This window comes from Hippopotamus amphibius, chromosome 15, assembly GCF_030028045.1.
Source record: "Hippopotamus amphibius kiboko isolate mHipAmp2 chromosome 15, mHipAmp2.hap2, whole genome shotgun sequence".
In the NCBI taxonomy this organism is placed as follows: domain Eukaryota; kingdom Metazoa; phylum Chordata; class Mammalia; order Artiodactyla; family Hippopotamidae; genus Hippopotamus; species Hippopotamus amphibius.
The window spans coordinates 36,957,458-36,969,632 of NC_080200.1; the positions used below are offsets into that span (position 1 = coordinate 36,957,458).

Genomic DNA, 12,175 nt, shown 5'->3' on the forward strand with positions numbered 1-12,175 from the left:
CCCCAGCAGTGGAAGCGCAGAGTCCTAAACACTGGATAATCCAAGGAATTCCCACACTATGCATTTTGACTCCATGTTCGGTTATCTTTTCATAGCACTCCTTTTCACATTTGCATAGCATTTTATAGATTACAAAGCCCTTTGCCTACTGTTTTCGGAGTCTTTTCGCATACCTGATTCCATTTGATCTGCATAACAATCCTGGGAAGTAGATCCTGTATTAGAGATAAAAATTAAAGTTCAGAGAAGTGAAATGTTTGGCCTAAAGCCACTTGGACAATGAAAGATGAAGCAAAGACTCAAACCCCATTTTTATCAAGCTGTATTCTATGTCTTTACACTGTACTATAAGCAAGACTCAGTCTCCAGAGCGTAGGCATTCCATTGGTCAAGCCCAGACATACACCTGTGAGGTGTAATTAGCGATCACCAAAGATCTCTGTAACTCATTCCCCTGATACAAGATGTAGTATTGTACATATTATTTATTCTTTTGAATATTTGTTAAATTATTATTTATTAAAATAATTTATTTAACAAATTAAATTATTTGTTAAAATACTAAACAAAGCAAACATTGAAGAGGAAACACAACTCCTATCCCACTTTTATATTTAACTTTATTTGATATTTTGAATTATGATAAGAAGGCAGAGCATGAATGTTTTGCACAAGAAAATGAGGAGAAAAGATTCAGAGGTGAAAATGCTGTATGGTGGAAAATGGCATATGAAATTTGTAATAGGGCAATTTGCAAGAAGGCTTTTAGCCAGACTCCAGGGAATGTCATCCTATGAGCAATGGGAGGTAGAAAATGATATTTAGCAGTGGGGTGACTTGACCAGATCTGCATTTTAGGTAGATAATTTGTGAGGCATGGAGGAAAGATGGGGTGGAGAGAGTAAGCAGTTAGGAGGTGCTGAGAACTGTTTTATAAGGATATGCAAACTAAACTGAGGAAGTGAGAAAAGGTAGAAGGGGACAGTATGCCACGGCAAAAGTTAGGATGACTATTTATTCATGTGGTGTGAATGAGAGAAAAGAGGTAAGAATAAAGTTTCTTCTTGAGAAGTAGAATGAGTGATGGATGCATTCACAGAGGCAAGAAAAAAAGACACAGGGACTTGGGGAGGACGTGGGGAAGATACAATCAGGATTGTGCTAAATTTAAAGTTGCTGGAAAGGCATCCAGGTAGATGTGGCCAGTTGATCACTAGGAATGCAGGTTAACTCATTTGGGGATATTGCATTTTTTGGCATAAAAGTCACAAGTCCTTGGAGAGGAAGTATTCCTCCACACAAAATTATAGCTTCCTTCTGTTATTCAGATATTTTCTGGGATCTCCCTGTTCTTTCAATTCGAATAAGATCCCCAAGCCTTCACTGGACACCATGTGCAAGTGTAAAGCCTCCTCTAAGATTTCTGCTGGTGTCTAGATCTCTTACGTTCTTACGGAATGAGCCCGCGCTGCTCTGGATTACATCATTTCATGCATTGTGCCACGTGGGCTGCCCATGCCCCACCTTCTATAACCTGAGACAGGAAACTTGCTTCTAGCTCAATTTCTATATAATGGTTTATATAGACGTTACTGAAGATCTGAGCAGACAGGGGAGGTTTTATCATCATAATAACATAGCTAAAGTTGAATTTTAGACTCATCCAGAATTACAAATCTCCTGACCTGGAATATCTACTGATGACATCTGTACCACTTTTCACCCTAGACTTAAGTCCTCTAACTGATTCCTCTCCTCCGCCCCCTTCTACTTGTTCTTTTCTCATCTGTTTTCTTCCCTCAACCCCACAATGTGGTGGAAATGCTACACTCTCCTCTATATTATTGCACCACACTATTCACCTCTCTCCCTGGCCCGAAGCCTACAAACAGTTAGTCCCATCAACATATTCATCAGAACAAGAAGACTTTGTCTTTAATAGAACCACCTTCTATAAAAATTAATTGTTCTCGTAAATAACAACTTACCATTTACCTTACATACTTAAAAACGAGGGAGTTACATACACGTAAGAATGTGTTGGTTTCAAAGTTACCCCACAGAGCCTCCAGATTTTGAGGAATCCCCACTAGAGGTGGGAAAGGGGTAGGAGGGGCGGGAGGATTGCCTAACTCTAATTCTCTTCATTCTTACTACACCTTTAATTTAAAAAGCTTCACTTCTAGCATTTACATATTGGGCATGAAAGGAGTCTTCCCTTTCAGCTTTACCTTCTGTTGTGTTGTCCTATGAATAGGAAAACACTTTTCCATGCAATTTGCCCACTTTGCATTTGGCCAAGAACCATATCCTGACTCCATACCTGTGTAGGCAATAGCCTTTAGGAAGTCAAGAAGGAAAACCTACCCAAGGAATAAACGACTTCCACTTTTCTCTCTTACAGCATTTCATGCAGTATAGGACTTTACAAGTTGTAAGTTGAATACCTTTTTGGTAACTTATGCTCTAGTACAGCATTACCAAAGTAGGATTTATAGAATAAAGATCAGATAATTTAGGAGAGTGTTGAAAATGATAATATATATCCACACAACTCTCCCAAAAGATTCACAAAGCGCATTAGCATATAAAAGACACTAACAAGTATTTAAGCGAAGAATCCTATTTAAATTTAACTTATACAATGTTTTCCAAGCACTTAATTCTTTTTTTCAGATAGCACGTATTAACAACCCATGGAATTAATTTTGACAAAATGTCCTCAACCATCTGCTCCAATTCAAAGCTTCTCACTTGCCTCTGGCTTATACATCTGGAGTGGTAGAGCTGTATCAGTGAAAAGAGAGAGTGGGAAAAAAATTTAAAAAGTAGAAATGAGGACCCTATAGGTAGAGTCAACTTTTTTCCCTCTAGGATTATGTAAATGACTTGTAAATGATTTGCAAATATATCTGAACCTGGCCATGATACTTGTGCTATAAGCATTCTCAATAGAGTTTGTCTCAGTACTAGAAGACCTCCTTTTAAACCAATTGCAAAACCTGTATTCTGTGTATGGTGTTAATGTGAAATCCAGAGGTTTGGTTTGGTTTGGTTTGGTTTAGACATATTTCAGCTTTCTGGGTGAGGCCTGTAGGGAAAAGTCGTTGTCAATCCTTGGCTAATGCCTTGCAAAGGTAACTTATTACTCCTGATACAGTTAGTGAAAGAACACTCGACTCCCCCCAAATACATTTTCTTTCTCTTCTCACCAAGTGATAAAGCCCACAAAAAAGGGCTTTTTTTCTGCCCCTTTCCTTTTGCTATTGTGCCAAAACTGCTCATTGAGCCACCAAAGGACAAGTCCCTAGGCAACGTTAAGATTTCTCTGGGCCTTTAGTAATTTTCACCTGCAAAATTTGGAGTTTGAATTCAATTATCTCCAAGATCCCTTCCAGTTCTAAAATCCTACAATCCTGCATTTGACTAGTTTGTCTATAATTTTTCATTATGTCTAATATTTGGGTTAACAAAACTCTGAGCACATGAATTTAGAAAACAGTATGTGAAAATGTGGGTGGCTTTCAGGGAAACTAAATCCAGCCTGGAATTAGGTACCGTAACTTTCAATCTGGCCACCTGTTCCAAATATTGCAGATGCGTTCTCTACATTTTAGCAATGCCAAAAGACACAGATTTTAATTTCTTAAAGACCTATTTTTAATTTAATTTTCAAATACCAGCTTTTACACCTCACCCCCACGGAATTCACACATTCTTAAAAAGAAGGTGTGTAACTTGAGTCAAGTCCTTCCCTAATTTGTGGAAGTTTATTAAATTGTAGGGGGTTTTTTTGGTTAAAAAAATTCAGTTAGGCCACCTGTCAGAATATTTAAGGAGCAGCGCATCTTTGTAAGTAAACTGATGCTGAATTAATTTAGACGATGTTTATATAGGTCATCAGTTTAGATCATGATGATGGTGATGACAGTAAAAGTAGGGATGATTTATTACGTGCTCTCTATCTGCCTAACACTATGCTAACTGCCCTGCCCATTTATTCTCATGATTACAGTCATTGCTTGAATGTAAGGAAGAAGGATGCGGTTGGTTTTTAATAAGCACTGGTTTTATCCACCTGGGGAAAGGAAGGCAACTACATTTGTTGAGTCCACTTTCTGTGTCAGGCACTGTGCTAAGTGCTTTCTGTGAATTGCATCCATTTAATCCTCCCTGCAGCCTTGCAGAGTAGGTATTACATCCATTAGAGATGGGAAAAGGAATCTGAGAAATGTCTAGGACCTTGTTCCCATACTAGTTTACCATATAAGTACCATATTAGTTTCTCAAAGGCAGGCTTATTATTTGGATCTGACTCCAAGACCCATGCTTTCTCCTGCAAATTAAGTGAAAGTCACATTTCTTAGCAGTGGGTGCATATAATACATTATGTCATCTTGGCGGGCATTGTCAGGTCTAGGGGGTGGGAAGGTAAAGTATACTGGAGGTGGGATGGGCAAGGCTATGAAAGAGCAGATCTGAAGGCTTTGAGGCTTTGCCTCAAGAGAGCATGCAGCAGGGGTCCCCCTGGGAAGCATTGCTGTTGAATAATAAAAAGGAAGGGAACTTAGAGGTGACCTGGCTCAATCCTCCTTACCTTGTGCCTATTGCACATTTGACTACTTTCCATTTAATAAGGAAATTGAGGCCAGAGGACTGCTAAAATAGCGCCCAAGGTCACAGAGCTAACTGGGAGCAAAGATGGAATCATAATGCATCTCTCTCAGCTTGCAGGCAGAATTCTGCCCTCCATGCTTAGGGAGGGATGGGGAGAGAAAATGGACAGGAAGACCGGGGGAGGGGGCAGAGGACAGCAGGCTGCAGGCAACATTGTGGAAGTGTGAACCAGCTCCCAGTCTGCACTGTGCACAACATAACATGGTGCTCTGGAACCTTGAATAGAGGGATCAGAGGTTGGGCCTGGGGATGGACCATGGATTTTGTTCAGGGCCAACCTCTCCTGGGCCCCATCTCTTTCTACTTCATAAGCACAACAGACTATTCTTTCCATTCAATGGGGATACATCCCAGATTACAACTCCCCAAACAACACTTCTGCTGCCTGATTTACCCTGCTGGTGCATTGACCCAGCAGGTGTGGGGCTGGTCTCTGGGAAGTTGTTCCCCTGCAGCATCAGTCATCTTAATAGCTTTGGGAAGCCAAGAAACACCTCACTGAGGGACTGAGACTCACAATGGTTCAAAGGCAGCTACAGGTGACATCAATCTTCATGAAGGACAGCTTTCTGGCTCTGCCCCCAGACCACGCCCCCAAATATGTCAGCACAGGAATAGAGCTGGTCTATTATCAGTCTACTCAGTTAAAGGGAAAGCTGTCTCCTTGGGCTACATGTGCCTAAGCAGAAAGACTATCAAGGACATTATGGATAACCAGCAGTAGAATAATCATTGTTTATAAGATGCTTTCATTGTAAGGTTCATTTTTTCCACATATATTTATTAGAGGCTTCATTTGTTCAACAGATGTTATTCCCAATTTGCAATTTAGAAAACCAAAGGTCAAAAAGGTTAGATAATTTGTTCAGGTGGTGGTGTGAGTCAGTGCTGGGATCAAACCAGAATCTAGGACTTTTGCAAAAACTATAATTAGAAAAGATACATACCTGTTCATAGCAGGACTATTTACAATAGTCAAGACATGGAAACAACCCAAGTGCCCATCAATAGATGATTGGTTTAAGAAGATATGATACACACACAGACACACAGACACACACACACACACACACACACACACACACACACAATGGAATATTATTCAACCATAAAAAAGAATGAAATGTTGATATCACCATTTGTAGCAACATGGATGGACTTAGAGATTATCATACTAACTGAAGAAAGTCTGACAGGGAAAGACAAATATTGTATAGTATTACTTATATGTGGAACCTAAAAAATAATACAAATGAATCTGTATACAAAACAGAAACAGACTCACAGACATAGAAAACAAACTTATCATTACCAAAGGAGAAAAGGAGGGAGGGAGGGATAAATTGGGAGTATGGGACTAGTAGATACAAACTACTGTATATAAAATAGATAAGCAACCAGGGTTTATTGTATAGCACAGGAAACTATATTCAATATCTTATAAGAACCTATAATGGAAAATAATCTGAAAAAAATGTATATATATAACTGAATCACTTTCCTGCACACCTGAAGCTAACACAATATTCTAAGTCAACTATACTTCATTTAGAAAAAAAAAGAATCTAGGTCGTTTGAACCACTAGAACAAGGAGTCCTGCTTGTAAATCAGAAGGAAGCTCCAGCTAGGAGCTGGAAAAAGCAATCTTCTTCCTAGCGCAGAGCTTGGCAAACTGGGCAGTGCTTATGTCACCCTCAGAGGTTATGATTCATGAGTCTGATGCTCAAAGAGTTTCATTTGTAACAGACCCCGGGTGAGCCTCACTTTGAGTAGCTCTACTCTTGTCTGCCAGCAAGCTGTACTTCATCTGCCCCCATCAACAGATGCACTTGGTTTTAAGAAATCTGGAGAGTCAACCCCAAGATTTATCAGTTCTCTCTCTACCCCAGGTTCAGGTAGTTCTTCTTTAAATCTAAGCTATGGAACCTCTACCCACAAGCTCTGCCAGACTTAAGTTCAAATTTGCTTGTCCTATCGCTAAGGTGGAGCTTCCCATCATTGATTTCCAAATAATGGTCCTCTGCTATTCTCTCGCATGTATCTTCTTCTCCACATCACATAGCTGGATCCTTGGATTATTGTGCTTCAGAAGCCAGGCAAAGGCTCCTGGGAGGGATTGTTTGTTTCCCTGGGCTCTAAAGCACACCCCATGGAAGAAGCCTTAGTAACTTCCAGACTCAGTGTCTTCCACCAAATCCAATTAACATTTCAGCACCAACTAACATCACAGCTCTTTGCAATCCAATGGCCTCCCCAACCCTGATTTCAAATAGTAAAAAAAAAAAAAAAAAAAAAAAAAGATTCTGTAATAGCTTCCAACCATGAGGCTATGTGACAGAAGAGTGATTTTAGCTTGGGTCATGCTGGGGTATGGAAGGAGGGAGGGCTGTCTGTAACTCTCTCTTAACTTTGGAACCAAGAGTTTTTGAAGCCAGAGTGCACATAAAAGCTCTTGCTCTCCTTCATTCTGCTGATGTTGTAAGATTAAAGTACAGGCAAATGTAGATAGGTGCCTTTCATTATCTGTAGCAGGAAAGTCAGAGACTGGGGAGAATTGCCAAGCTATTGAGAGGTCAGATACCCATTCAGTGCCTGGTGAGTGTGTGTGTGTGTGAGAGAGAGAGAGACAGAGACAGAGACAGAGAGAGAGAGACACACACACACACACACACAGAATACATATACTTTTCTAAGAAGCATGGCTTAGGATGGAGGTTTACCCACTTTAGTGAACCTCTCTAAAGGTTTAGTGAATCTCAGTTTTCTTATATGGAGTTGCTGGAGTTTAATATCGGAAGAGGAACTAACCTAGAATGTAGCCAGCAGTCACAGAAAGCTGGAAGCAGGTAGGTTGATGGGGGTAGAGGGAATAAAGATGGAGTGTCCAGGCAGCAGGGAGATTCAGTCAACCAGGTCCTGGCACCACAGTGTGGGGACTTCAGCAGGCAACTGAGGGGATGGGAGGCTTGTTTGGGATTTGGAAAGAACTGTTACACAAACTGTCAACTAGATGAGCAAGTAAGAGGTTTCCGATTCGAGAAGTAAAATAGACCAGATCTGGATAACTCAGACCGCATTCTGAGGCTGTGAGGAGGAGGCCTTCAGGAGGACACACACCTTGGGAACCATAAGGCATCCCAGTGAGAGAAGGTAGAAAGGACTTTTCATAGAACCAGTGTTTAGTTTGGTGACCTCGGGGAAGCTTTAAGGAAGCAGAGGTCCTCTTTAGATTGGATGCTGTCAGAGCAAGTCTATAATAGGGTAGCTCAATATGTTTTCTCTGTAGGACTAGGAAAAGGATAAACTATAATTGGTAAAGAAGTCACAGTCATTCATTTTAGTCTAGAGAGGTCAACGTTTCATATTTTGTGGGTGATATTGTTTCTGTGCTCAGACAAAATTACACAGTATCCTTTTTTTTAATCCCATTTTCTCATGATCTTGAGTAATCTTGTCTGAGATTGGTATTCTGGGAGATTATGTCCACCAGGAGAAGAACATGGCCTAGTTGTGAGAGTCAGGCCAGCTTCCAGATGCCAGGACTTGCCTTTAAATTTCTTTCTATTTACCCCTTTTCAGTGCATTTATTTCCATTTGGTTTGAAAGCCTCTGATGTGAATTAGGCTTTATATGTGCTTTTTCTTTGTTGTTCTTTTTCTCATTAAAACAATTGGGGCTGTATCTATGCAGAAGCCCAGACCATTTTGACAATGAGGCGAATCAAAGAGTTGGGGAAAACCTAGCCCAGGGTTTGTCTGTTGAAATGCAAACTCTTCAAATTGAGTCATATTGACAATCAGCTTCCCCGTGGTCTTAAGTTTCTGCCTGTGGCATCAGGCAAGGGTTGGAATTGATTGACAAGTATCAGGAATCCTGGGTAGTGGAGCCTGAAAGAGTTGAAACTGGGAATGAAATGTGAAAACACAGCATCTTGTAAAGAAAATTGCTGATTCTTTAATATTGGTGAACATTCCAACTTCCTTCCCAAGTTTTCACAACTTAGTGCAGGCAGAAAGAAGCAGGAGGTGAGATGGCCAAAGGCCATCTTTTCAACCGAATTTTTTTCTTGCCCTTTGTGGCAGGGGGAGGCATATTTTTCTTGGCCTTGTTTGAATGAGTGGCCCTGAAAGCTTCTTTGCTTTGGGTGTACTTGGAAGACACAGTTTTGGGTGACTGATCTATTAATTCCCGAGGGTGATTCTGACAGGTATAGGTGCTTATTTAAGTGAGGTGATATAAGCTAAAGTTTCTCTGCCAAAAGTGTGGCCCACCTAACACAATTGTTACATAAATCTCTGATAACTTACTAACACCCTTCTAGGCAATGACACTTCAGCTTTTAACTTATCACATTCAGCTGATAAAATGTTTTCTTCCATAATCTTTTCAGTATAAAAACAACAATTAAAAAAAAAGCTGGATGTATGAAATTTTCTCAGAATATCTGGCCTTGGAGGACTTTGGAAGAAAATATTACATGTAGCAACTGCAGTCACTAATATTTGGCTTTATTATATGAAGCACAAATCTTCTGGCTCTTGCTCTGTATGTCTGGGATTATAGCCTATTGCTAATTAACTTATTTCAAAGTACTAAAAATAATTAGACAAGAATACCTAGAGACTTGCTTGTCATAATTGACTTTTTTTCAGAAATCACAAGTTTAGCTTGAATCTTGGCTTTAAAATATTCCTTCCTTCCACCCGCTCATCACTTATTTCCCTGTGGCCTCAGCTGTTAAAGGAAAAGAAGCTTACAAGTTGTTTCTGGAGCTGTGACATCCTATCTTGAGGGAGCAGTATGTGGCAGTAAGATTGTAATGTGTGATTTCATTAGTGAATGCTAAAAGCACAGACTGCCCTTTGGAAATGTATGTGAGATTCGGCCAATGTAAAACTGAGCGAATTCACCATGTAGCTGGTGCTTACCTAGAATACTAAACAGAAAAGCTGTTGCCCACATGATTCGGCTCAGGTTCAAAAATGAACCAGTTGTAAAAATAAATAGCACCATAATGCTATAAAAAGTTATTCATGAAAATACATCTTTCAGATTTGTGGGCTTCATTTTTGAAGGTTTTAATTTATTCTGCCTGTTTCTCCAAATAAAATACTTGTAATAAGTAGCTTGTCATGAATAGATTGTAGGGAAACTTGGTTAAGAACATGGTTGAGTCTAAGCTGAATCTGTTAATAGAGACCATATGTGGATTCAGGGAAGACATGATAGATCCGTTGCTAAAAAGTAGCCAGAAAAATTAGTTTTATTCCCTCCTCAGTTTTAAATTTATTGGTTAGCAGTTAAGGTTTTTTTTTTTAAATGAATTTAACTCACTGCTATTCACAAGCAGAGCAGGCTGCCACGTGCATATTTACTTGCTTCTACATGACACAGGAGAATTTCACACCTTTCAGGCACACACAACTCATTGCCACTGTGTGTCTGCACTTCACCCGTGTGTCTAAGCAGCTTCCAAACAGATGTGGCCAATAACTCTTGTATCTGATAAAGAAAGGCTCCTTAAAGCCGTGAACAGTGAGCAGGGTTATATTGCTGTTTCCACGACATGGGCTGTGCATACAAAGACACTTTCAATGAGCCACCATTTTCTGCTCCAACTAGCATGAGGTAGGCAGCTTTAGACTAAAAGTGTGTGTGTGTGCGCTCGCACATGTGTTGAAAAGGGTGAGTAGTAATTAAAATAAGTAGAAATCTAGCCTTCTCTCAGCATCTGTGAGAGTACATTGCTTTACCCCTGCTCATGCACAATGGAAGAAGTTTTTTTTATTGAAGTATAGTTGCTTTACAAGGTTGTATTAATTTTCTGCTGTACAGCAAAGTAATTCAGTTATACATATATATATATATATATATATTCTTTTTAATATTCTTTTCCATTATGGTTTATCAGAGGATATTGAATAAAGTTCCCTGTGCTATACAGTAGGATCTTGTTTTTTATCCATTCTATATATACCAGTTTGCAACTGCTAATCCCACACTCCCAATCCACCCCTTCCCCAGCCACCCCCCGGCTGCTGCCAGCAACCACAAGTCTGTTCTTTATGTCTGTGAGTCTGTTTCTGTTTTGTAGATAAGTTCATTTGTGTCATAGTTTAGATTCTACATATAAGTGACAAAATAGGGTATTTGTCTTTCTCTTTCTTACTTCACTTGGTATGATAATCTCTAGTTCCACCCATGTTGCTGCAAATGGCATTCTTTCTTTTTTTTTTTTAGGCTGAGTAGTAGTCCTACTACTACTAGTAATAATAGTAGTTGTATATATGTACCACATCTCAGGAAGGAAGAGTTTTACATCCAGTGTTTCCTTGTCTTCCAATTGAGGGTAGAGGAAAAAATGCACAAATACCCAACGTGGAACGTTCTCACCTAGCTTCATGGTTGTCTTGGAATGAGCATTTCCAATCTTTAAGCTTGCCCTAGACCTCATATCTTCTTTAGTATTTTTCTTGTGGGATTTATTCTGTGGTTGTACTTGAGAAAACTTTTTTTCTTTCCTCACAGTGCATGACTTCTCTCTGCGATATTTGGGGGGTTTTCCTTCTCTAATCCTTGCTAAAAATTCAGACAGCACTTAGATATGGTGAAGTGGAGAAGGGAAAGAAAGTAATATAACCAATTGGTGACTAGGATGTTATTTATTCTATGATTTTAAAAAATTTTAATTTCTCTTTTTCAGAATGAACCAAAGCATTTTCTCCAGGGTCGCAGCATAAGAATCCATCCATTTATTGGGTTATCTAGTTCCTCAACAACATAATAAGACCATGCAGTGGGCTGGGAGTGGGGACAGGAGAGGCACAGTGTAGAGTCATAACATTTTTGCCTCCTGATTTTGCCCTTGGTTTGCAGGGCAATCTCCTTGGAATGTGAGATTTATATGAGACGCAGTTACAGAATGGTATAAGACAGAGTGCAACTGAATACTAACATTTTGGCCTGTAGATTTCATATGCCGTAGGGGATCAAAGAAAGGAAAGATGACAAAAGTGACTTCTCTAATATCGCAAGACAATAATACCCTGACCTTTTCTGCCCTTTACCTTTCCTCAAACCATTGTAATGTTTTGCTCAAATATCAAGAGCATGTCTATTTTCTCTACTTAAATGTGATCTGCTTTTGTGTTTGTCCAATCATTGACCAGTAAAATGCATCCTAAGGTAGAAAATTAGGCTTGGTTTGGGGACTCTTTCCAGACAAGAAGATTCAGAATAGGTCAACAAGTGAGCGTTTCACGGAGGTTTGAAAGACCCAGCCACAGACATTCAACACTTTGTGTCCTCATTGGTATTAGTGACAACTGTTTATGAGAGAGGCAGGGAAAGCAAAACCATGATGTGAAAGGGTTCCCCTCTGACCACAAAATTCAGCAAATCCTCTGAGAAACTTTGATAACTACATGTTACGTGTTTTAATCTACAAACCTGAGGTGGGAAAAAATGCTTTTAGGCTTGACATTCTGTCCTATAAAA

At 39.7% G+C, this 12,175-nt stretch overlaps 1 protein-coding gene across 1 annotated transcript in view; it reads left to right on the forward strand.

The window, feature by feature from the left end:
- Positions 1 to 12,175, forward strand: part of PLCXD3 (phosphatidylinositol specific phospholipase C X domain containing 3) — a 155,031-nt gene that overhangs the window by 103,725 nt on the left and 39,131 nt on the right. The gene's annotated exons all lie outside the window — the stretch shown is intronic.